The sequence below is a fragment of the Ornithorhynchus anatinus genome, chromosome X1 (genome assembly GCF_004115215.2).
Source record: "Ornithorhynchus anatinus isolate Pmale09 chromosome X1, mOrnAna1.pri.v4, whole genome shotgun sequence".
Classification (NCBI taxonomy): Eukaryota; Metazoa; Chordata; class Mammalia; order Monotremata; family Ornithorhynchidae; genus Ornithorhynchus; species Ornithorhynchus anatinus.
The window spans coordinates 31,632,559-31,659,910 of NC_041749.1; the positions used below are offsets into that span (position 1 = coordinate 31,632,559).

Below are 27,352 nucleotides of genomic sequence, written 5' to 3' on the forward strand. Positions count from 1 at the left end.
TCAGTTTCTAAAGTAATATTTATGTGGATCTGGATTTGTGGGTTTTGTGTCATATGTGCATGTGTGTGTCATGTGTTGCATTCATTTTATTTTCTCGGGATGCTACATTTGCTTGTGACATTGGCTATATTCTGCCTTCCCCCACTAGATCATATATTTTTTCAAGGGCAAGGATTATTTCTCATTTTTCCTTTGTAACCCTAATAACATTTGATGATCTGTTCACAGTGGAAGTTCAGTGAAATAATCTGACATTTTCTCCCTCAAGACGATTTAGGGATAACTCTCTTCTCAATAAAGTGTGAGGAAATGGGAACCCTGTGGGTCAATGAGAACTGTAAATCTAATGTTGATTTACACAACCTCAGAGTGTGTGAGCCCTTCTTGGAGCAGAGCTCGTGTCTAATTCCCACAGTGCACCTTCCCAGCTCTTGGTAAAGTGCTCTGCACACAGTAAGTGCTTAATAAATACTACTACCACTATTACAAATTTCTCCCAGTTCTCTGGTTCTGATAGAAAGGAATCCAGAATGTGGCCCAACCATATACTGCTTTCCTGTGGATAAGATTAATGAAAAGATGGTACTCCTGGAAATGCTCCCAATTTTGGGAAATGACAACTTTGATTATTCCTACAATGTAATCCTCACGCTGGCAAAATGACGGCATCAGGGCTGATAGCTGGGCATTTCCATGCCTTGCAGACTTGTTGGTGCCCATGTATTAGCAGAAGAGGAGAGGATGTGGTGCTGTTCTCCACAAAGCCTAAGTGGAAACTGCCTATTCCAATGAGTGCATATCGATTTTGCTTTTAATCTGTGATTATAATAATAATAATGATGTTGGTATTTGTTAAGCGCTTACTATGTGCAGAGCACTGTTCTAAGCGCTGGGGTAGACACAAGGGAATCAGGTTGTCCCACGTGGGGCTCACAGTCTTAATCCCCATTTTACAGATGAGGTAACTGAGGCACAGAGAAGTGACTTGCCCACAGTCACATGCTGACAAGTGGTGGATCTGGGATTCGAACCCATGACCTCTGACTCCAAAGCCCATGCTCTTTCCACTGAGCCACGCATTATCTTCCCACACCACACAGGTAGCTCACTTCTGAACTCACCAAATAGTGGTAACTAAATATGTCTCTCCCCTTGGCATTCGGTTAAGAAAATCTGTCTGTTTCTCATGCAGATTGAGGCTGGGTCTACATATCACATTACATTGATTATTTAATCCCCCAAAATATATTTGGACTTGAATTGACCAGATATTTCTGGTCAGGGTTACTTTTTCAGAAGCTCGATTAACACTATCAGACTTCTTGGGTACTGTCTAGTGCAATGAGGTGGCTAGGACTCAAGTGTACTTACAAAGTTTAGCGTTTAATACAGTGCTCTGCACATAGAAAATGCTCAATAAATACGATTGAATGAATGAAAGTTAACCCAACTTTCAAAAAAGACAAGCAGGAATTGGGATAATCTGGCTCAATATAAATCAAAGTGACAGAATCTCTATGATTACAAAAGCAATTGCAAAGGTAATTACTTGCTGTAACATTCCTTTAAGATCTATTTCATGCTATTACTTTAAATACTTTAGAACATATAAGAATGACAGATACAGGGTTCATGTCTGTCAACTATGATGTACTCTTCCAAGTGCTCAGTACAGTGTTTTTTCACAAAGTGTTCAAAAATATCACTGACTAATAATTGTACAAGAATACAAAAACATTATAACCATAACTCCTCCTGACCAAGACACAAACTATTTTCTAGCATATTTCCAAGGGCTTTAAAATGATCGAGTCATTCTCGGAGAATTGAGGAGACTTCCATGATCATTAGATAAGGCAGAGATGGGGTGTTGGTATTCTTAGGCATCTCAAATAACAGAATGCTTCTCTTGGAAGAAGTTCAAAAAGACGATCCTTCATATTTGTAAGGAAACAGGAAACAAAAAAGCCAAAGAACTAAGAGAAAGGAGGGAAAAAGAAAGCATGGCTGCTCTCATCTTCATAAGATGAGTATTTACTATAGAAATAGTTGGCACGAATAATGCAATGGCACTCCTTTTGGGAGAAGGAACTCTCTGAAAGTGTTTTCTCCAGTTCTAATGCCAGAGACAGGTGACACTCGAGACATCTCTCTTCTTAAATAGAGATTATTTCAGCCTCTGGAGCCACAAAACATACTAATCAAAGCCCTGTGCCACCTGTGGTTGCTTGGAACCCTGGGAACAGGAAGATGGGCACTGGAAGATCAAACTTCAGCAGAGAGAGGAGAACTGGTAAGCCATAGAGTCAAGCTTCAAGCTAGTAGGGAATGTCCTACTGAAAGGTCCAGCCATTAGTCCAAGAGAAATGAAAAATGACTGCAGGCCTAGTCTCTGCATTGTATACACCTGTGACTTCCATCCATGTCTTAGGAAATCTAGCTAAAAAATAGTCCCTTTCAGAGTTGATAGACTGGTAGCCAGGAGCAAAAAGTCAATTCATGTTGGAAAAGTAGAGGTATCCACTTTTCCCTTCACAGATATTGAAAATATTTGAGGAAGCAGTGTGGTTTATTGTAAAGAACACTGGCCTGGGAGTCAGAGAAGCTGGATTTTAATTCTGGCTTTGCCACTTGTCTGTTGTGTGACCTTGGGCAAATAACTTAAATTCTCTGAGCCTCAGTTACCTCATCTGTAAAATAAGGATTAAGACTGTGAGCCCCATGTGGGACATGGACTGTGTCCAACCTGATAATCTTGTATCTACCTCAGTGTTTAGTAGCGTACCTGGCACATAGTGCTTAACAAATGCCAATTTTAAAAAAGGCTCGGAAACCCTTGTCCAAATAATAATAATTATGACATTTGTTAAGCTCTTACTAAGTGCCACATATAGTAAATACTGGGGTAAATAGAAGATATTAAGGTCAGACACAGTTCCTGTGCCACATGGGGTTCACAGTCTAAGTAGGAAGCAGAACAGGCACTGAATTCCCATTCCACAGATGAGGTAACTGAGGTACAGAGAAGTCAAGTGATTTGCCAAGGTCACACAGGCATGTGGCAGAGCTGGGATCAGAATCTAGGTCCTCTGACTCCCAGGCCCATGTTCTATCCTAATGGGCTCGTTACAAATCAAAAGGGGCAAGCCACCCTGTTTGGCAACATGGTCAAAGACATCTGTTGACAACCATTAGCAACTCAGGACACTTCCCCTGATAGTTTCCCCAAAATCCAGTCTTCATGTTAGAAACAAGAAGGACTCTAAGCCTAAATCTTTGAAGATTTTATCCATTCCCCTTCATCACCTCCAGTAATGCAGCCTCAGTGTCATATCAGATTGCTCCACTCTATAATCAATTCATTAATGAAGGTGTTCTTAACGTCTATACTTTCTCTTCTTTAGTTTCAGGTCTTCATTCTCTGTTATATTTCCCTTATCCACTTTAAATACATTTTCCTCTTTCCTTCTGTTATAACCCCTAAAAAGCTGTTAGCCCTATGGATGGAGGTCCATTTGTTATCCTACCTCTCCTCTTCACACCTTAAAGCTCTCTTTGGAAGTTATGTCTTCTGATCTTATTATCATGCTTGTCACCCTTTTCTGCTTTCTCTGATATTTGTCAATGTCTTTTACAGTTTTTAAAAATATTTTTCAGGCCTTTCCAAGCTCAAACAGAAAATACAAGATTGCTTGTCATTTTACACAATACCTCATAGTTCCTGGTCAGTGGAACAGCATCATTCTCGTGATGCCATCACCACCATCCCCAGAGTCTTTCTTTATAGAAGTTACATCTAGCCAGTTTTCTCAACTTTCACCAGGCATTATCATTCCTTATGTGTACTGCCTTAAGTTTATCTAAATTAAATATCATACTTAGCCATTTACCTAGTCTACATAGCTTTTGAGACTACTCAGAGGTTTCTTTGGTTTTACTCCCCAGTGCTTGCTATCTTTCCTAATTGGCATCATCTGTGAATTTGATGAATACACTATTTTCTTCCTCTTCCAGATCATTACGGAGGTATTAAATAAACAGCATTGAGCCCATTACCCACACTCTGTTGAGCCCTGCTATGATAACCCTCCCCCATATGATGGGGAAATTCTCTCTTTTTTCTAGTTTTCCAGCTGACTTGATTGCGGAGTAACAAGATCAAGTGACCTGTCCAAAATCATACAACAAATCAACAGCCAAGCAGCAATTACAAGCCAGCATTTTTCCAGTCTGTTGCTGATTGCTGCCAGAACACACTGTCAGGATAACGGACCCAATTTCCAAGATACAAAGCTACATCCTGACTTCGAGCTGCAATAGCAATGGCAGATAATGTGATAGGGAGAGGAATTGAACTTGACTCTGTACTGTTCCAATCAGAAGCAACACATAAGTCATGCCCCTTTGACATTTCTCTTATGTTTTCAATGAACTGAATTCTCCTTCAACTTGATTTTCCTCTCTCAGCGTTGTCTGGGTTTCCATCTACGTGTCTTGAATTACTTTCCCCAGGCCTTGGTCTCAGCTGTGTGTAGGCACCTAACTCTTCTAACAGTGCTTGTTTTATATAGCTGGCATTGAAACACTTGGGCAATTCTCTGGCAGACGGGGTCCTACTCGAAGGGGAAGCTTTTTATGCTTACAGAACAAATCTATAAGAGCAGTGTGACAATCCCAACCCCCTAATTTTAGGGGACACTGAGCAACAACAGAAATGCCATACTAACTCAAATCAGTCTTCCATCCAACCCAGTATTCTGTCTCTGACTCTGACATCAAGATGCTTGGAGGAATCGGATGAGGAGTGCCCACCTAACTTCTGTCCTCTTGATTAGGGATCGACCATTTGGCCTCCTTAACACCCATTAACTCTTCTAGTAACCCACCCGGGGCTTCTCTTCTGCAAATTTATCCAATCCATTTTACAACTTACTGAACATTTTGCCCCAAACAACTTTCTATGGTAACAAATTATTTATACCTTTCTATCTTTACCCCTTACTATGTGAATAACATCACTTTAAAGCATCAAAGGGTGTAGGATTTGATGGACAACATTTTCATGTTCATCCTGTCCATATACTGCATAACGCTGCAGAGAGCTTGTCTACCACACCTGCTATATTTTACTCTTCCAAGTGCTTAGTAAAGTGCTCTGCACACAGTTAACACTTTATAAATGTGATTGATTCAGAAACTCAATTGAGTCCCCTTCTCTGGCTTCTCTCCAGAGTATCTCACATGGTACAGAAAACACTAAATAGCAGTAATCCAAAATCAAGAGGTGGCTTGGGCATCCAGGAAAAGGCAGGATTTCACCTAGGAAGATCATGAAAACTGTCACAGATAATCAAAAGGCAACTATCGTCTCTTGTTACCAAGTAGTGGTGAGTCACACCCAAAGATGATGGTTTTATTCAAAATGAATTAGAGCCTGGTAGTCTGGTTATGCTGGCTGGTAGGCACTTGCAAATCTTGAAACCATACAGGAATTTTCAAACTCTGATCAGAGAAAGGGGGCCAGTTTAATTTAGCTTCCTGTTCTTTTTCCTGGATGTTGGCCTCCTATCAGTGAATGTTATTTACTGAGTGTATACTGTGTGGGAGTACTGTATTCAGAACTTGGGAGAATACAACAGAGTGGGTAGACACATTCTCTGCCTACAAGGAGCTTACCCTTCTTTAGACTGTGAGCCCCTAGTGAACCAAGCACCATATCTGAATTATATTCTATGGATCTTTCATAGCACTCAACACAGATCTTTGTACATCGGGTTTCCTAAAGAGCACTGGGTAATTTAGCATCATCAACCATTACTACTTTACCATTCCCACCAGTTTTTGAACACTGCCTCATTCATGAGCGAATGTGATTTGTCCAGTTTCTAATCAGTCAGCCATAGGCACCTGTCCAGCTCTCGATATGCCTTTGTAAAGGGGCCCCATGTGTTGTGGCTGTTCAAAAAGTGCAAAGCTGCTGCTCAGGAGCAGAATACATTGGAATGAGACTTGCAGGTCAAGCCTAAATGCCTGTGACTGAGCTGAATTTGAGTCCAATACTCACAAACCAGGTGGTATGGCATGCCAAGCCAGATGGGCCCCCAGCTAGGTGGAAGAATAATGTGTCTGTAGGGCTATGAGGTGCTGTAGGTCAGATTGCTGATGGGTATTCACAGCTGGGCCTATTTGCCCAGGACCGCAGTAGCAGGTGCTTCTGCTCTCAAATGGGATGGAATGGCAAAAGGTGAGAGGGGCTTAATGTTAGAAGAACAGTGATGCCACAACCTGGAATTGATAGCTTTTGCACTAAATCCTCACTATGAGAAAGGGATGTGCAGATGCTCAGTCCAGTTGGCATATGACCATCTTTTAGGTTACAGTTGACAGCTTCTTTTCCTCCATGTCAGTATTTGTTGAGCACCCCTATGTGAAGAGCAGGTGTCTTTTCCCACCTCTGTGGCACTGAATGCATTTTGTATAGTGGTCTCTGTCTCTTCATTGCCTAATTCCATCTAAATGAGATTCTATGGAGTACTGTGAAAAAGAGCCTCTATTCACATAACACATATTGTAAGATGTTATTCTCCCTCTGTTCCCTGACCACCCCTCAAGAATCCTGAAAGATCAGAATCCTTTGTCCAGCCCCACTGGGCTTTACTCAGTACTATTAATCCAAATTCCAAGACGCTATCTGTCAAAATGCCCCTGCCTCTTTTCCCCTTTTGTCACCCCCCCACCGTACTTTCCACACAAATACACCACCATAATTAATGTCTATGAGAATTTTTACTATCAGGTCTAAGTGCTATAGCATAGCTTCCCCTCCCAGCAGCCATTCAAATAGCCAGATGGTCCCAAATTAACAGATGAGCTATTTGACTAGAGCCAGAGTCAATCCTTCCACTGAAACTCAAAGAGAGGAGCCGAGTGGGAGAGCTCCAGAGATTGGAGCATGGTGAGCAATTTATAAAATTCAAACAAGTGAGGCAGTCAACCTGTGACTGCTAGGGAAAAAACAGTTGTGATTCCTAAACTCGAGGATGTAAGAGCTAGCAATGCATATCATTTTTTTAATGGCATTTAACTGCTTATAACAATGTGTCCGGCACTGTACTAAGCACTGGGGTAGATTCAAGAGAATCAGGTTGGATGTAGTCCCTGTCCCCACATATGGATCACAATCTTAAACCCCCTTTTACACATGTGGTAACTGAGGCACAGAAAATTTAAGTGACTTGCTCAAGATCACACAGTGGCAGAGCTGGGATTAGAACCAGGCCCTATGGCTCTCGAGCCTGTGCTCTTTCCACTAGACCACACTGTTACTCTGTCAAATGAAGAGATAAAGAACATCAGAAACAATGAACCCCAATGGCCTACTGTGGTCAGTTTACTATACTCAGGCAGAAGCAGAATTCCCACCAAATCCTGTTGATCCAGGATTTGGATACTCCTGATGTTGGCCACAGGGGATTTCTTTAGTTACTACATGTCTTGAACTCCCACAGTCTTATTGACCACCCACTGTCCTTCCCCTCAAGAAATTTACCACCCAAGTATCCTGGACTATAGAGCTGAAGGAGGTAAGTACTACTAAATGAGGGGATCCTTAAAATGGGTCACTAGGAAGTACAAATTCAGCAAAATTTTACACCTGATCATTTTATAAAATTAATTTGCATATTTCTGAGATAGGCTTTGGAGGGCAATAGAGAAAAGCTTGGCCAAAAAAACCAGCACAGTAGATTCTCCAAGATAAGGCAGAATATCTGGTGGCCTTGGGCTGGGTAAGGACCATTCCCAGCAAGGCTGTGATCTGAAGAGCTTCCTTCCTGAAACTGTCGTTTTGTGCCCGGGGGAGTAGACTAAGTACTCCAAACCAGAAGAACAGGAACAGAGAAGAAAATTCCAAACCTCAGCCTCTTATCACTGTTGACAACACAACCATCCTCCCCAACTCTAAAGCCTGTAAATTTGGGATTATTCTTGACTCCTCTCTCTTCCTGCAAGTCACGTGCAGCTTCCACCACAGGGTGACTTTTCTTAAATATCTATCAACAAGCCACTTCTCACCAGATCTCCTTAGGAATTTGCTTCTCTTTACAAGGTAACCTTGCACCTGTCCTTCCTTGCCAACAACATTCTCTCCTCTGCCTCCATTATAAAGGACCTGCTAACTACCTTGCCTGGGTTTGTAGGTTAAAGACTCTCCATAATCATCATGGGCAACTGCTCTTTTATATTAGTCAAAACCCCCTGGTAATGGATCAGAAGACAAATGATGTGTCTCTTGATTCAAGTTTTACTTTTCTTGGCTCACTCTCCTTATAGTTGTGGTCTAGATGTGCTGCTGCCCCCTAAGAACATTCCTCTTCAACTCCTCCACACTGGATGATGGCAGGGAGAAGCAAGAAGCCACAACAGGCAGGACTTCAGCAGAGTTACTTCCAATGTTTTGGGGAAGGACAGCTGGAGGGTGTGAGTTTGAGCTAGAATCTAGAATTGGTGGAGAAGCAAGTAAGCACTAACTGCTGAGAGTTCAAAATGTCTGTGTTTCTGGAAGTTCAGCATTATCACGGAGGAGAGAGCAGTTCCCAAGAGAGACTAGGGAAAAGAGAAAAAACTATAAGGGGTTGCTTCTGCTATCAATTGAGTTTGACTCTAGAGGACTAAAGCCTTATTAAAATCACATCTCCATGAGGCCTTTCTCAATTAAGCCCTCATTTCCCCTACTCCTTCTCCCTTCTGTGTCACCCTTGCAGCTGGATTTGTACCCTCTATTCACCCCACTCTCAGGACAACAGCATTTATAACAGCATACACTTGTGTAATTTATTTTAATATCTGTCTACCCATTCTAGACTGTAAGCTCATTATGGGCAGGGAACATGTCTGTCAATTCGATTATATTATACTCTCCCAAGCTCCTAGTACAGTGCTCTGCACAGTGTTGAATATTCACAACTGCTTGAGGGACCTGGAGGCTCCATAGAGACATTGCCCAAGAGCTAATGAGCACCTAAAATGGACTGTACAAGAAGCCTCTATGACAGGAATTTGGGGGTGTATAAAAACAACCACTTCCTATTGCTCATGTTCAATCTTTGAGCTCCTTTTGTCAGTTCTGTCCCATAATAACTTTTTCTGTCTTGTCAACTATAATAAATCAGTTCCCAGTTCCTTCTCCCACCCCAACAGCTATTTCTCAGTCTGTGTATAATTGCATATTGATAATCTGGTACAAAAGGGCTGAGTTTGTTATGACTGAGCTAGTTTAATGAATTTAAATATTCACAATTTGCTAATGGAAATATGTTCCACTGCCCTCGGGAGACTGTCCAGAGGTTGGAAGTGCCACATCAGTCGGAACCTGTGATTTACATTTGGGTCCAAAAACATCCTCTTCCTAATGAGACGCTCCAATGCAGTGGAGGATAGGGGTGGGAGAATTAGGTTATGTATTAAAAATTTCTGATGTAATAGGGAAATGGCGATACCTTAGGGCACCCGGGCAAGGGAGGACTCAGAGAAGCAGCACAGCCTAGTGGATAGAGCACAGGCATGGGAGTCAGAAGAACCTGAGTTCTAATCCCAGCTCTGCCACTTGTCTGCTGTGTGACCTTGGGCAAATCACTTCACTTCTCTGGGCCTCAGTTATCTCATGTATAAAAGGGGAATGAAGACTGTGAGCTCCACATGGGGCACGGACTGTGTCCCACCTGTTTACAATGTATCTACCTCAGTGGTTAGAACAATGCCTGGCACATAGTAAGCACTAAACAAATAACATTAAAAAAAAAGATTGGTAGGCTTTAACTAGATTTCACCCATCTATAAAGCAGGAGCTTTGGGAGAAGTCTAGATCAAAGGGCTTTCATAAGTACAAAGTTCAATAATTAGAACTGAAAGCTCTCATCATCCCTCTGATCATCCCGCTTTGTAACATAAGACATTCCCCTAAATAGGATGCAAAGACAAAATTAGCCTGTATTTAATTATCCACCAACAACTTTGCATACCTGAGACTCCATCTCTCTCTAGTTCTACTTCCCATTCTGGACCTTTCTCTTGTAATTCACATAAGAATGAAAACATCTTCTCTTAAAATGGTATCACTGGTCTGTTAGGAGTAAAGTAAATTGAGGGTAGATCATTTATCTGAAATAAGACCTGCCTTTTTCCTTTTTCATTTGGTCTTCAATTGATTTATAGCAGGAAAGTGGGAGGAAAAAAATGGCCTTTGAGGCTTGTCTGGTTCTTCCTGCCTGAGACCACATTCTTAGCCAGACTGGAGAATTTGGGCACTGTATGTAAATTTGATTTCTGTATTTATCTCAGAGCCACTGATGTGCCTGATTTTGACATCATTGCTCTTCAGCCATTATGAAGTTCCTTGAAGAGGTTATTATTAAGGTAGGCAGCCACAGACCTTAAACACAATGCATTTTATTTCTGTAAATCACCTTCCCCTCTAATCACAGAAAATGCCTCTTCAATGGAAAAATCCAAGGCCACAGAAAGAAATTACTATGGTAGACAATACTACAATATATTGGAAGCATCTCCTGGATTAGAGTGGAAGGTTGAGACTGGAGGTAACAGGAAAGTCTGCAGAGCTGACAGAATTTCCAAATTCAGGAATACAAGCTAAGCAGGTTGGACACATTCCATATCCAACAAGGGGTTCAGTCTTAACCCCCATTTTACAGATGAGGTAACTGAGGCACAGAGAAGTCTTCTGCCCCAAGTCACTCAGCATATAAATGGTGAAGCTGGTTTAGAACCCAAGACCTTCTGATTCCCAGGCCTGTGATCTATCCATTAGACCACACTGCTTCTTATTGCACAGTTTTTCCAGAACATTGTTGGGTAATTAGGGAGAGTGCTTCTCATGCTGTTAACAATGCGTGAGAGGCAGCATGACCTACTAGAAAGAGCATAGGTCTCCAAATCCTCTGACTTGTATTCTATTGCCGGCCCACCACTTATTATGAAACCTTGGGGAAATCACATAATGTCTCTATGACTCAGTTCCCTCATCTGCAAAACTAGGATTCAATATCTATTCTCTCTCTTACTTGAACTGTGAGCCCCAAGTGGACCCTGATTATCTTGAACCTACACCTGTGTTGGGTAGGAGTGGCACGGGAGAGAGTCGAAGGCAGAGACTCAAGTTTACTGCATGGAAGGAGGCAACAGTAAACCACTTCTGGATTTTTACCAAGGAAACTATGGATCCACTACCAGAATGACTGCAGATGGAGGTGGGGTGTTCTGGGAGAGATGTATCCTTGGTATCTCTATGGGTCGGAGACAACTCGATGGCATAAGACAAGACCCCAGAGTTTAGTGGTGGTTGACACATAATCATTTCCCAAATACCACACTTAATTATCATTATTATCTGGATAGAGCAGGATGAAATATTGGAAGAAACTGTTGTGCACACATGTGCCATGTTGGACATGGAGTAACAATGCAAGTTTTCCTTAATGTGAGTTTATCAAGAACATAGCCCTGTTATAGGAAAACTGATAATAAAAATAATAATTATGGTACTTGTTAAAGTACTTACATGCTTATTACAGCCAAACACTCTTAAGCACTGGGATAGAAGCTAATCAGTTTAGTCACGGTCCCAGTTCCACATTACGCTCATGGTCTAAGTAACTGCACTGACAGAGATGTAGTAAATAAAATAGGACTCGCATTTTAATTTTTTTTTTTTTAATGAGAAGTAGCATGGCCTAGTGGAAAGAGGTCTGAAAATCAGAAGACCTGGGTTCTAATCCTATCTCCACCACTTGCCAGCTGTGTGAACTTGGGCAATTTAACTTCTGTGCCTCAATTTCCTCAAGTGTAGGACGGGAATTCAATACCTTTCTCCCTCCTTCTTAGGCCGTGAGCCTCATGTGGAACAGGGACTGTGCCCAACCTAATTAACTTATCTATCCTAAAGCTTAAAGTATCTGACACATAGTAAGAACTTAAAAATACAATAAAAACACTTCTAGCTTTCCTAGAATGCAGTGGCATTATCACAGAAACCCGCATTAAGAAAATCTTACACTGGAGTACACTGATTTTTATGCTACATTCTCACAGTTTTTGACGTTGCATTCTTGCAAACAACCATTTCTTCCAACATGGTGTCACGCTGTATCCAAACACACTCACGTTCTCTGATGAATGTCTCCAATGCCGTTGTCATGTTCTAGTCAGAACACATGGGGAGAAACACGTGTTCTGCAGAATAGAGTATAGGCTTTTTCTCCCGTGGTGGCACATCATGAATTCGCTTTAGGAAGCAGTGAGTTTGGCCATTGATTTGGAATCTTGGGATGCCAAGCTTACTAACACCAACTGCCAAATTAAGAGCACATTTGTAAACTTCACTTCCCTTCCACCCATCTCTCCCCCATTGCCAGAAGTCTGGTGGGGAGAGAGGGAGATATATCGGCCCAAATCAATACCTTCTCCCTTCCGTTCAGGCTGTTGGGGTGGAAACCTTCTGACCACGTAAGAGAGAGCTGAAGCAGCCTAGTGTTGGGAGACCACAAAGGCAAATATCTTGGGTCACCCTCTAACTTGAGCTCCCAAGCTGGGGTGTTTTTGTTTTCTTCTTACGTAATGGCCATTAGCTTCCAACTGGTGTAAGCTGCCTGCGGAGATTAAAAAAAGGACACCTGCTCCAAGACCAAATTGAATCTTCAGCCTGCAGAGGCATCCACATTAAAACCTTCTCATTATTCAATCGTATTTGAGTGCTTACTGTATGCAGAGCACTGTACTAAGAGCTTGGAAAGCACAATTCAGCAACAAATAGAGACAATCCCTGCCCACAATGGGCTCAGGCTAGTCACAGTTCTCCTACCTTCCAAATCTCAAATAGCTAAGCAGGCTTGTATCCTTCTGGATGAGAGACTTTTACTTAAGAATTTTATGAAATACAGTATAAAAGATTTCAAGAAAGCCACTACCAAGATGGTATATGGAAGCTTCCATCTCAACTTAGCTGCACATTTTACCGAATGATAGCGCTTCATCTTTCAGATGAAATGTTCAAGAATTTCTGAAAAATCACCCAATAAGTGCACCAAATTCCTTTGTTTCTCCCCCACCCCCATAAGGGCACTCTTCAGTAATCTTTGCAGCTAAAGCACCTTTCTGCTTTCAATTCCAAGGAGTTTTAACAACCCTAACTGGACATCAGACAGTGTTTACTAACTGATAAGTATCCCTGGCAGCTTGACCTCAGATCTGAGACCTAGCAGGGAATGGAGGGGCAAAACAATCCCTTGGGCATTTGACATGCATTCCTCCTTGTCTCCTGCCACTCCTTTAGTAAGGAAAAATCACCTCTGTGCTAGCAGACAAAAATCACCTCTGTGCTAGCAGATATATTTGGAAAAAAAGGAAAATAATAATAATGTTGGTATTTGTTAAGTGCTTACTATGTGCAGAGCACTGTTCTAAGCGCTGGGGTAGATACAGGGTAATCAGGTTGTCCCACGTGAGGCTCACAGTCTTCATCCCATTTTACAGATGAGGGAACTGAGGCCCAGAGAAGTGAAGTGACTTGCCCACAGTCACACAGCTGACGGCAGAACTAACTTCTGCGTGCATTACTCAATTGGCTGACATTCAATGGACTTCACAATCCATATTTGAAGAGTGAAGGGTTTTGGGGAAGTTTCTACCCTTGTGTGTTTAGAGAGAGCTGAAAGTTGTATGGGTAATAACAGTAGTAATAATGGCATTTATTAAGCACCTAAGTGCAATGCATTGTACCAAGCACTTGGGGGAGTACAACAGCAGCACCCTTCTCTGTCCACAGGGAGCTTACACTTTAATTGGGTGGCAAAAATACCAATATTCATAAATAATTAAGATATATTAAATGCACACAAATTGACTATACAACATTGAGATTTGGGATGAATAAATGCATTAACTGGCTACACTACCCCTCTATAATTGATATAGGACATTCTGAGTAATTGAGGTGGAATGTAGTGTCAAATTTTTAAGCATCACTCCACATGATCCAAGAGTCACCAAACTTCTACTCACTCCTCCTGTTGCTGCTTATTTCCAGGTAATTACACTGTCTTTGTTCTTTCCAGACAGGAAACTGAGGTTCCAAAACCTTCCTCTACATAGTGCTTGTTTCACGAGGAAGCTTTAACTTTGAGAAAACAGGATGGCGCAATATGGGGTGCATGCACAAAACAGGCTGCATAGAGGAGATCGGGGGTGGACAGAAAGGGAGATATTGATTTCTCATTTTCTACAGTATGATTTCCATTTTCCCCTGACATTTATGTGCTGCTTTGTGCAGCATAGCCAAATCAGACCCACACCAATTTGCAAGTTACTCTTTAGACTGGAAAAACGGAAGGGATAGGCACAGTGAATTCAGTAATGGTCTAGTCATTCACCTTGGAAAAGAGCTAATATACTGGAGACCAGCAAAAGAAGGGAGATAGCAAGATGGGAAAGAGCTAGATGCATGGAAAGTACAAGAGGATGGAAACTCTACATTTTTTATGAGCACGCTACTTGGAGCTAGAGGGGATAGGAGTCCTGGGAGTCCCCTTGAAAACAGACTCATCAAAGCCCACATTATGCCTGTTGGAACAGAGCAGGTTGAAACCGTGGTATGTTATTTGTGTGCTTCTTAATAACCCTAATCCTATCTCACATTTTGGCCAGTTAATGCTAGGAGGGTTTGTTAATGATTGTTTGTAGAACTTCAGCTCTTCAAGACTCAGATTATTCCAGGTTCATCTTGTTATTGTCCTCCTAAGAATTCACCCGCATGAAATTTGATTAGCCAGCACTGTCTGAGAAGCTAAAGATGCTTCCCGTCGATAGGGCACTCTGAGCTGACTACTTCCCTACTCTGCTCCTTACCTGGCGGATGCTGGGCATTTCTGGGAGGGACCCCAGGCTGGGGGGCTGAGGGGAGGGGGAGCAGGCAGAAGAAAAGGAAAAGCCAAGGTATTATCTGACATTCAGATATCAGGATTCTAGAATGGGCCCAATGATTGGGTTAACAGAATGTTGTTCCCAAAATGGACACAACCCCTGCTACTGCTAGGTACTGACCATCACAGTTGTCCCCATAAAGCCTGGATCAAGAAGCTTATCTACAGGAAAATTCCTTGCAAAAAAATTCCTGGCCAAAGCAGACAAAACTTACTACAAATTTACCACAGTTAGCTTGATGTTCTTTGGTCTAAACTCCTTCTATGGATAAAGACAGGGTGCTGATGATGGAATGGTAGAAGTAGCAGTAAATAGCGATTACTGAGCACCCACCTGAGGTGGTGCACTGTTCCAGGTGCTTTAAGGCTTGTTATGCTTGGACAAGACTCTTGGAAATGCCAAGCTTTGGGCCCTCTGCAGCAATGCTCAAACTAAGCATCAAAGTCATAACAATTAAAATAGGTAGGAAAACCTGTGAAGTTTATCTCCCTCAAATGGTGATGCCAAGGGAGACATCCTCATTTTCAATGTCTACTTTTCTCTCAGGCACCTCAATGAAAATTCATGTGATGGGGTTTTTTGTTTTCTAATGCCCTAACTTTAAACAGGTTTGATAAACTGCAATTTAGTCTCTCCTCATCCTCCCTCCTACTCCTTCCAACTGCCATCACAAGTCTTCCTGTCAACAGTTCAACAATCTCCAGAGATTCAACAACGTAGAGAGCATACTGGGCAAGCAACTATCATAATAATTGTCAAGCATTTACTATGTGTCAAGCACTATTCTAAGTGCTGGGGGAAGATACAGGATGATCCATTCAGAGAGAGTTCCTGGCCCACCCAGGGATCACAGTCTAAGTAATGAAAACAGGTATTGAATCCCCATTTTGCAGATGAGGTAATAGGCAGAGAGAAGTTAAGCAACTTGCCCAAGGTCACACAGCAGGCACGTGGCAGAGCCAGGATTAGATTCCAGATCCTTTGGCTGCCAGACCTGTGCTCTTTTCACTAGGCAACACTGCTCCATTGAACCATTACCAGAAATAGTCAAATGCTGGTAGCCGAACTAGACTCGGGACAGTAGAGTCTGACCATCGAATTGAGGATTTGAAAGCAGCTGCAGTTCTGTGTGTGGATGCGTTAAGTCCATAGAACTGTGAGAAATGCATGTACCTTGCAGCCTCATTCCCAGGAAAACCCTGGGAAGCATATTTTTAAAGCCACCACATGGCATCTGTTCCAATATTTCCAATTACATTTGATCACGCAGCGTCTGACAATGAGAAATGTTCTGCGAATGTTGTGACCATCCATATTTTTGGAAAACAAACAGCTAGTCCTCACGGCAGAGGGAGTAGAACACTAAACTGAGAGTTTTGGCATCCCGATTCCCTTCTCTGTTGCTCTTCAAGTGTGAGACAATTGACGAGTTACTTAACATCTCTGTGCCTTGCTATTACACTTGTAAAATGGCGTTGCTCATCTCTGCTATCTACCTATCGGCAAAACTGTAGATTCCTTTATGAGATTAAAAAGTCCTCATAGCCTTGAAATAATCATTTTAGTCGATGTGGTAATATTAGATCCCAGTCATTTATTTAATTCACAAGGAATCTGCAGAAGTAATCCACAGGAACAGGGTGCTTTGGATGCATTTCTCCTTCAAAAAACCCAGAAAGAATTCACCTGCCAGCCTCATTCAGACTTTATTTTGATTGCACTTCCAGGTGAGCAAATCCAATATTGTACCAACATATCAGCCATGTGGCTCAAACACTAGTGCCAGTCTGGGGAAGAGATGGAGGGAGAGGAAAGCATGCAAACTGCGCTTTCTCTTTAATGTCATTTTTTATGATATTTAAGCACTTACTATGTGCCAGGCATTGTATTAAACTCTGGGTAGATACAAGCTATCAGGTTGGTCACAGTCACTGTCCCACAGTGGGTTCGTAGTCTTACTTCTCATTTTACAGATGAGGTAACTGAGGCCCAGAGAGATTATGTGACATGCCCAAAGTCACACAGCAGATAAGACGCGGATCAGAATTAGAACTCGGGTCCTCCTGACTCTCAGTGCCATGCTCTATACATTAGGTCACACTACTTCTCTGTGGAGGAGAGGGGGTGGCATAAGAGACTGGAGTTCCTTTCCCTTCTTCCCTAAGTCTTGGTATTAGAAGAAGGCAGCCAACTGAGGGAAGGGGAGAGAGTTATGCTTACAGATCTCCTTAAAGAAAAGGAAAGTCCTCCCAAGATATATCATTTCCCATGAACTCCTCCCCCTGGATAAGCCTACATTCTGCAGGCAGAGAGGAGGAAAACAAGCAGTTTTCCTGTCCTCCAACAGTTCCCCACCACCACCCTCTCACATTTCTGTATCTGCCTCTCTTCATCTGTTCATGGGCTTGGCACTGGCAAACAGGTTAGCAGGTGTTTCCCTTTTGCAACCGGCTGTGCAAACACGTCAGAGCTTCTCCAGAAGTTAAGAAGCCCCCATAGGACTCTTAGTACATTCCACTCCCTCTCCATCTGCACACGGGCCCATTCATTCAGTCATATTTATTGAGTGCTTACTGTGTGCAGAGCACTGTACTAAGCACTTGGAAAGTACAATTCGGGAACAGATAGAGGCAATCCCTACAGAACAATGGGCTCACAGTGTGGAAGGGGGAGACAACCAAACAAAACAAGTAGCATCAATAGCATCAGAATAAACAGAATTATAGATATATACATCATTAATAAAATAAAGAGAAAAATATGTACAAATATATACAAGTAAAGTGGGGCAGGAAAGGGTGTAGAGTAGAGGGAGGGAGTAGGAGCAAAGGAAAAGGGGGCTCAGTCTGGGAAGGCCTCCTGGAGGAGGTGGGCTCAATAGGGCTTTGAAGGGGGGAAGAGAGCTACTTTGTCAGATGTGAGAAGGGACAGCATTCCAGGCAAGAGGTGACCCATGGGTTGACAGTAGGACAGGCAAGAACGAGGCACAGTGAGGATAGTGGCAGAGGAGCTGAGTGAGCTGTAGAAGGAGAGAAGGGAGGTGAGGTAAGAGGGGGCAATGTGATGGAGAGCTTTGAAGCCAATAGTGAGGAGTTTTGGCTTCATGCAAAGGTTAATAGGCAACCAGTGGAGATTTTTGAGGAGGTGGGTGATATGCCCAGGCTCAAAACAGTGTCTTGGTTGGCAGCCTTTCTCCACTTTTTCTTCAAATTTCAAAAGGGGGGCAAACATACACACACTTTCAAGAGGATTTGGAAGTATTTTTAAAAAATCTGAATCCAGCCAATTAAAGATTGCCCATGGAACCCAAAACAATTTCCGTTTTTGTAATCATGAGGGTCAAAAGCAGAAAGAAAATACCATTGAAATCCCCAGGTAACCAAATATTCTCTTTTAGTTGATGTCCACAGCCTCAGATGCACTAGACTCTCACCAGACCTGCTGACAAGTAGCAGGATTGAGCTGACAATTTGGACATCACATCCTTATCCTGCCCTAGACCAGCCACTCAAACAATTGCATTGATTGAATGCTTACTGTGTGCACAGCACTGTACCAAGTCCTTGGGAGACTACAATACAATATAACAGAACTGTACCCTGAAGGTGATGGAGATCCTAGAGGCAGCCACAACCCAGACAAACAAATAGGGAGAAGGAAGTCACAGCCTAGGTGACGCACCAATCGGATAATCAGTTACTGAGTCAATGCAAGTTGGCTGAAACTGAAATGTAATAATAACGGTGGCATTTGTTAAGCGCTTACTATGTGTTTTAAGCGCTGGGGAGGATACAAGCTGATCAAGTTGTACCACGTGGGACTCACAGTCTTAATTCCCATTTTACAGATGAGGTAACAGAGGCACAGAGAAGTGAAGTGACTTGCCCAAAGTCACACAGCTGACAAGAGGCGGATCCAGGATTTGAACCCATGACCTCTGACTCCCAAGATCGTGCTCTTTCCACGGAGCCAAGCTGAAACATGTGACCATATCAAGCAATTTGCTTTAAACGATCGAGTCCGGTGACTAAGGTTGGAGGATGAGCTTCCCACTTTGGAGGCTTGTTAACATAAACGCTGACTCATTGGTCTGAGACAGATGGTGATCTATGTACCATCCTGTTTGAAAAGAGGGGAATGGAACACATGACCTCTGCTGATCCTTCCTAGCCCTACGATTTGAATGGCCACGGGCAGCCCTTACAAACCTAGAAATGGAAATGCATGTGACAGCCTGCGTCTTGCTGGCCATCCAGCATAACGTGATGGCGTCCATGGGACATTTTGCTTAAGTATCCTCTTTGTGGTCCCAAATATGGGGGCCAGAGTTTCTCTGGATGAATAGGTGCATGACCATTTAAAGCATGGGAAGAAGCGAGTTCTGACTAGCCATAGTGCAAAAGTACACATTGGCTCTGCAGCTGCTCAAAACCCCTTGCTGTAAAGAAACCAAACATTCCACATGGTGAATGGATGGCAGAGGGGCTTTCTGCCATGGGTTCAAGCACTCCATTAGCCAGGAAGCTTCAGTTTTCTCTGTGTATCCATGAGTCACCAGCTCAAACAGAAAACAGGTTGGATTAGCAACATGGTCCAAACAAGGGAAACAGCTGAACTTGTGATGGAGGCAGCAGGAACAGGCTGTACTTCCAATCTCACAGGTGCAGAGAGCAGGGAGTTCAGCAGTCAACAGCACTTAGCGAAGAACTTGAGAGGAGGGAAGTGTGGTACACAGCCTTACCCACGCAAAAGGGCAATTTGGGGGGAAAAAAATAAAAGAAAAAGTAAGACCGTGTCTTCCTCTTCCACTCCCTCTGCCTCCCTCCACTCTGTACCCTTGCCTGGGTCTTCTCTCCATCCACTTTCCTTAAGCTATAATCAGTGGCAAAGCCCCTAACCATGTTGCTCTGACCCTTTTAGCCAAGGAAAGTCCAAATCTGTTTTAACTGTTATCCTGTAGACACCCATTCCCTAGAGTATGAAGGTGTCTATAGTATCACTGGCATTTTCCTTTTCCTCACGTGAATACGAGCAAAACTGCAGTACTTAATATTTTCAGTTAGCAGGATTTTGGACATTCAGATGTCCAAAAAATGAACAGTCAGAGGAAAAGGAAGAGAAACCCAGGACCCAGATAAACCACTCTTGCGGAACCAGAGATTCGTTCTTGAGCCCTAGATTCGTTCTTGAGCCCTAACAACACCCACTGCATGTCAACTCCCTATTGTCAGCTGGAAAAACAGAGGAAAGAAAGTTAAGGAACAGGTAAGTGGTAAGGTTAGCTTATTCCCTCTCTCTGCTGTTCAAAATGCAAATCTTCCCATCCTCTATTCTGGCACTACCTCAAAGAAAACTATCAGCAATACTCAATCTCAGCACAGAGAATGAGAACAATAGAAACATTAAGGGTTTGCACCACTGATAGGGTCTAACCTGCCGGGTTTCCCCACAGACCTACTGTTCCCTGAAATGAGTGGAGTAGAGTCCCAGAGAAAAGAATCCGTGAGTACAGGTTGCTTATTCTGTCCAACCACCTGCCAGTTGCGTTACCTTTTCGATCCCAACAGCAGCAATGGGCTTCAGGGAGACATCACTAGCTAGTTTGAAGTGGCTTCAATTCCCACGGGGAAGGTGTGGGGAAAGAGAAGGATTTTCCGGCTGCCTCCAGACATGCCGGCACAGCCCGCTAACACCCCTGCCCAGGAGCAGGTGGGCAGGTGGGAGCATGGACAAATCCTATGCTTGTGTGGGGATCACCAGGTGGCGAGGGAGTGAGCTGTCTGCATGCAAAAATTCATCCCGACCTTGCTGCCAAATCTTAAAGCAAATTGTTTTTGATTCCATGCAGCACCTTTAAGCAAAATAGATTGTAGCAGCACAGCGGAAGCTGTCTGCTGCCTGGTAATAAATTAGTTGTTAGAGGTAGCGACACTCACAATTCCATTTGTGATTTGAGGGCTCACAGCTGCTTCTCGTTTTCATAATGCCAAAAAAAGAGGCAGGACCAGAAGTGAGCATGTTGTAGTTCTCTGGTCCTCCCTTGCCTTCAGTGGAAAGGTTATTTAGTGTCAAGTTCTGTAACCATCTTTACAAAATTTCTAGAGCAAACTAGTGATATTCTAAGAAGGACGATTCAGAGTTCCTGTGAGCAGCATGTATGGTGCAAGCAAAAGGCCCACAGCCAGTGGCCAAACTCTGGGGAAAAGCCTCTACACTAACATGCTCTCGTTATATCCCGGCACTCTCGTTATATCCCGGCTAGACTACCGTGTCAGCCTTCTCTCTGACCTCCCTTCCTCCTCTCTCGCCCCGCTCCGGTCTATTCTTCACTCCACTGCCCGGCTCATCTTCCTGCAGAAACGATCTGGGCATGTCACTCCCCTTCTTAAACAACTCCAGGGGTTGCCTATCGACCTCCGCTCCAAACAAAAACTCCTCACTCTAGGCTTCAAGGCTCTCCATCACCTTGCCCCTTCCTACCTCTCCTCCCTTCTCTCTTTCTACCGCCCACCCCGCACGCTCTGCTCCTCCGCCGCCCACCTCCTCACCGTCCCTCGGTCTCACCCATCCCGCCGTCGACCCCTGGGTCACGTCCTCCCACGGTCCTGGAACGCCCTCCCTCCTCACCTCCGCCAAACTGATTCTCTTTCCCTCTTCAAAACCCTACTTAAAAATCACCTCCTCCAAGAGGCGTTCCCAGACTGAGCTCCTCTTCCCCCTCTACTCCCTCTGCCATCCCCCCTTTACCTCTCCGCAGCTAAAGCCTCATTTTCCCCTTTTCCCTCTGCTCCTCCACCTCTCCCTTCCCATCCCCACAGCACTGTACTCGTCCGCTCAACTGTATATATTTTCGTTACCCTATTTATTTTGTTAATGAATTGTACATCGCCTTGATTCTATTTAGTTGCCATTGTTTTTACGAGATGTTCTTCCCCTTGACGCTGTTTATTGCCATTGTTCTTGTCTGTCCGTCTCCCCCGATTAGACTGTAAGCCCGTCAAACGGCAGGGACTGTCTCTATCTGTTGCCGACTTGTTCATCCCAAGCGCTTAGTACAGTGCTCTGCACATAGTAAGCACTCAATAAATACTATTGAATGAATGAATGAATGAATATTCATCAGGAGTCCCTCTATATACACATCTGTGATGTGTTGGGTGGATCAATTTGTGCACCTGATCGAGTGTATATGTTCACCAATTAAAGTCTGTCTGTTGATCATCCTGTTAGTCTGGAATAAATCTTTGAAGTATTTAGGGTTTTTATTTTGGAAGTGTTTAAATACCAATCATGTCATTCACCCTTACAGGTTAAGTAGGCTCAGATATTACTACCCCCATTACAGATGGCAAAATTGGGGCACAGAGAGACTAAATGATCAGACCGAGGTCACACAGTAGGATAGCAACACAGCAGAGACATTGCAAACTTGACAAGAGCAGAGGCTTCATTTTCCTCCACTTCTATGCTACGGCCCCTTAGACACCTACAGTCCTCATCCAGGGAACTCTAAACATGCCTTCTTGTGATGATGAAAAGGAAATTACAGGAGTTCACTCCCTATCAGGCTCACTAAGAGTGAATTTCTTGGCTCCTCCTCTGTTTATCCAAGAAAAAATAAATTTTTTTATTTGAAAAAGCAACAACCACCCACTGAGAAATGCTCCAGCAGTGTTTCCATTTCATAAATCCAAGACCACACCCAGGCCAAGTGCCATACCATAGTATCGGGATTGGACAGCAGCCGGCAGCATTGCCCTGAGGTATTTATTGGCAGTAGGGTGGATGGAGTGCTAATGCTTTATCCCCTTCTAAGAGGGGAAGGAGGCAGTTTTACCCCACTGGACCGGCCCTCTGCCCAGCTTTCCCTAGCCACTCTCTCTGAGCCCCTACCCTGAACGGTGCCCAGGAATACCTTGCAGTTGGTGTTCATCTCAAGTCACTGAATCATCAAAAGAAATTCTGCTCCTCCAACCACTGCTTCCTACTGACTTCTGTTTATATTTTCTGAACTGTGCATTTGTCCTTGATGCCCTTTTAATGCTTCATTGCTCCTGGTCTATCTGTCCACTCCTCCCCCTACTTCTATATTCACAAATTGTGAGTCCTTCCACAGCAAGGTCTGTGACTAATTCCCGCCTTTATATTCTTTCTCAATGCTTAGTACAGTGCCCTGTACAAAGTAAGCACTTATTAAATACTACTGCTACTACACAGAGTCACACTCCCACTGTGGAGGATCTTGGATCTAAGTAGTGAATTCCTGCAAGATAGAGCGATGAAATCATGCAAGCAGGAACAGTAGCTGGGCGAGTCAGTTGCCTGCCTCCTACCTAAGCACCTTGGAGAAACTGACAGTTTGGTTGGTCTCCATTTTCCTTGCCACCTTGCTAAATGCTTAAAAGTCAAATCCCTCTCCCTGCTGACAGCATCTGTTTCCTCTTGGCAGACTGAGGAGCACAAGTCACCACAGCCCCGTTTTGCATACTTCTTCCTTGCTTGCTGGATTAATAAAACAAGTGGATGAGGCCATGAGTGATGCTGTTTCCTCCCACTTCCTTCAGCTGAGGATCAGGGCTCCTTCCCAACCCTGGCATCATCCTCAACAGGAGTTGCATCTTTAAAGTTGCCCCAAGTCCCTGGATAAATGTTATTTATCAGACAGTTCCCTTCTCTCTCTGAAATATTCTAAATGACAAATGGTAAAACAGGATTTGCATATCAATCCACCAAGTTACTGCAATGCCACATCTCACTCATCTTTCTCCCATAGGAGACATAACCCAGAGACAGTGTGGCCTAGTGAAAAGAGCATAGGATGAAGTCAGGCGAACCCAGCTTTGCCACTGGACTGTTGGGTTACCTTGGGCAAGTCTACTTCTCTGTGCTTCAGTTGTTCATTGGTAAAATAACTGTCCTTTCTTCTTAACAACCTTCCTAGCAACAAACAATTGCAATTCCTATTTCTTGATATTCTTTTCCCCACAAGTAGTGCTTAGTGTTAATGACATCTGGGTCAGATTTATATTAAAGCTCTTTGAGGTCAGGTAGGAGATCTTTTAATATACATCTGGAATATTCTGTACAGTGCTGTGTTCTCTGAGTGGACTGTTGGCCCTGCATGATGGAGAAGACAGTCAGAATCCAGTAGTGAGAGACCCTTATCTCTGAAAAGAGATCCACAGTTTAAATAAGAATGGGATTCATTTCAAAATGTTTTACCAGACAAACAGAGCCTTGGTGAGAGAAAAAACAGGACTAAATGATTATTGGAATGTTTCTTTTTGTGCTGGGCTCAGAACTTTATACGGTACATTTGCTCTTAATTCCCCAGCTGGTAAAGGCTGAGAAACAAGGGCCAACAGAGAGGGCATTTTCAAAACAGTAACTAGCCAGCTGCAAGATGAATGGTACTAAAGCAATTTTTTTCACTATTATAATTATTTTCTCCCTTCTTGGAAACTGGTCAAGTTGTCGGAATTAACCATTATGGAACTAGTCGGTGATTAATAGTGGTACCAAGTCATTCTTCCTCTTCACCAAGGAATGTAAGGTTTAGCAGCTGGAGTGATTTAGGCTAGGCTTTTATGAAGAATTTCCTCTCTGAAAGGGCTGTGAGATACTGTAATGTATTAAATATAAGCTTCTGGATGCTCTTTCTCCAGGTAGTTGAAAGAATAAATAGGGAACTGAAGAAGGATCAGGGATACAGGTCCACAAAGTATTCAAGTAGTAATAATCGGAATGGAATGTAAAATCAAAGTCACTTAGACTTCTGAATCTGAAGGGCCTTGTGTCTAGGTGAAGTTTTATTTATTGAGCACTTGATAATTGAACAGCACTTTACTAAGTGCTTGGGAAACTACAGTACAACACAGTTGAGTTGGTAGACCTAGTTCCCTGCCCACCAGGAGTCTGTTTAATGAGGGAGACGGACACTGAAATACATTATAGATATATGAATAAGTGCCGAGGGGGGGAGGCGTGAATATCAAGTGCTTAAAGGCAACAACTCCATTCGGAGAGGCGAAATGCAAATCAAGATCAGGCGTGAGAGGGGATGGTAAGAATAATGAACAGATCTGAAAAAAACAAAGCCAAAAAGCAAAAAACCTGTCTGCCCCTCCCCGTTTCTCTGCCTGTTCTCTGCCTGTTTTACACTGAGTAAAACAGGAGAAGGCATTCATTCTCTTCTCTGCCTCCCTTCTTCTGGCCTCCATTATCCCAGCCTAACTCACAAACCACCCCACTTCCATCCTGCCCCGTGAAAGACAGAGTCCAAAGGCCTTCCCCTACTTGGGACATAGCTAGATTGTGGGTGACTGCGAGAGGTAGTGAGGAGACCAAGGAGTGAGCGCTAAGGTGGCATCTGGATTGCACCACAAATGGGGGAGGGGGAAATAGCGCCCTTTGGGACCATAATTAAGCCTCCTTTCCTTGGGATTGGTAGAATTCATAGGATGCCCGGACAGCTTCGTAAGCCGACAATACTGCGGCTATTGCAGCACTGGCATTAGAACATGCCCAATAGGAATGGGGCACAGAAGACTGACTCACTCTACATAACATTCCAGCAGAGAGAAATCCCGGTGGGGATGCCTTCTGTCAGTTTGAACCTGATTCGGCTTGGGAAAAAGTTCTGCAGTGCAGCAATCAATTCCTTGAGTGACCCCTTCCCATTCCCCAGCAGCTCTCATGAAGAACTCTTTGCCCCAAGGGCTTGTGGGAGATATGTAAACTGATTCCTGCCAGATCTCTGGTAAGGGAGGGTGGAAGGGATGCATTTCCGATCACTGACCAAGCTGCTGCAGCTAAAAGGGCCCGAGTTGGCAATACCTAATAAGAAAAGCCCCAGAAACTAGGCCAGCATGGAAACCACATTAACCCAAATTAAATGCACTAAGTGCACTTAAGCATGCATTTAATTTCTATTTAGTGTCCATGGTCTCCTTATCATGCCTTATAGCACAAAGGCATCACGGGGCCTGCCCAACCTTACTGACCTACTGCATGAAGCCACGTCTCATCCTGGGAGCCGGTTAGTGTCTGTCTTCCAGCCTCAGATGTGTTCAGGGAAACACAGGCACTGTCCCTGCTTCCACCCCTGCTGCCTTTAAGAGTTCACCCTGCACATTAATCTACTCGGCTTGACGAATTCCTCCTTGGATCTCTAAAGGCCGGGCCTCATTCTTCACCTCAGTTCACCTTATCAGTCCAGCCCTTTCCATGCTGCCTTAATGATACCATCTCATTTGTTCTTCATTGTTGCATTGTTGTTAGGCTGTTAACCCACATGGAGGCTGGGAGCCGAGCTGATGGCTTTCAATCCCAGCCCTGGTACCCTTTCCCAGCTCCGTGGCCTGGAGGCTATTGAAGCAGGATCAGTTGTGTCTCACCTGCTGCCCTGCTCGGATGACCTCCCCAGTTTGCGAACACCTCATAAAGGCCATTTGATGGGGTTTCCCCCAGGATCTGACATTTTTGGTGTCAAGTTACCAGACACACATAGGTCAGAACCCACTGAGTTTTTTAACTTCTGCCCAGGGCTCAAACCAGAGGGGGATTTTGGGGATCTCAGATCTAGAACCCTTCTTAGATCTAAACAATTTGCATTCATGTTTTAAAGGCTCTAAAATGGCTGGAACACCTTTCTGGGGCCTTCTGAAAGATCTATTTACAAAGAGGATTTAAGAGGTTACCTGGAGAGGGCAGAGACAGCAAAGACTAGCAGGGCCCTGAACTGATAAACCTTCTGCAGTCAAAACGGCACAGTTTCCACAGAGTCACAATCCTAATCCCTCAACCCCTTTTAGTATGCCAGCATTATGTGCAGCTTTTAGGCAGCTGCATCCGTCTCAGGGGCTTGAACCCACATCTACAGTAGCTGCCTCCCCTGCTGAGCGAGCCCATGACAGAGCATCTGATCTCCCTTTCCTTCCCAATTCAATCCCTTCCCAGACTCCTAGCCAGCAAGCCTCCCAACCCTTCCCAAGAGCCACCTGATTCTTTATACGAGCCTCTGGCCACCCACCTGCAATGATGGTGATACATCCCAGAAGGCTTTGAGCTTCATTCCCCTTGTGATTGACAGCAGGAGAGCCTTCTGGGGTGCATTAGTGTTGCTACTATTCAGCAGGCAGTGAATAGAAAATAAACCAGGTTCAGAGCTCTGGGGATACTGGATGTGCTGCTAGCTGGCAGGCAACAGAAAACAAATTTAGCTGAATATTAAGAGAAAGAGATTGTCTTTTGCTCGTTTAAGCTTCCTACGGGTTGGAGGGGGAAGAACATGTATCTGTAGGGACAACTTCCCCTTACAAACAATCTCCTTAGTTACAGAGTTTTTCTTCCACCAAGCCAT

At 43.7% G+C, this 27,352-nt stretch overlaps 1 protein-coding gene and 1 long non-coding RNA gene across 4 annotated transcripts in view; one reads left to right on the top strand and one right to left on the bottom strand.

The window, feature by feature from the left end:
* The window catches only part of LOC114806617, a 66,901-nt gene extending 62,372 nt beyond the window's left edge, over nt 1-4,529 (top strand). Inside the window, exon 4 of the long non-coding RNA XR_003754671.2 lies at nt 4,126-4,529. This is a non-coding gene — a long non-coding RNA (uncharacterized LOC114806617). The remainder of the gene's footprint in view (nt 1-4,125) is intronic.
* The window catches only part of GRIA1 (glutamate ionotropic receptor AMPA type subunit 1), a 229,561-nt gene that overhangs the window by 181,165 nt on the left and 21,044 nt on the right, over nt 1-27,352 (bottom strand). The gene's annotated exons all lie outside the window — the stretch shown is intronic.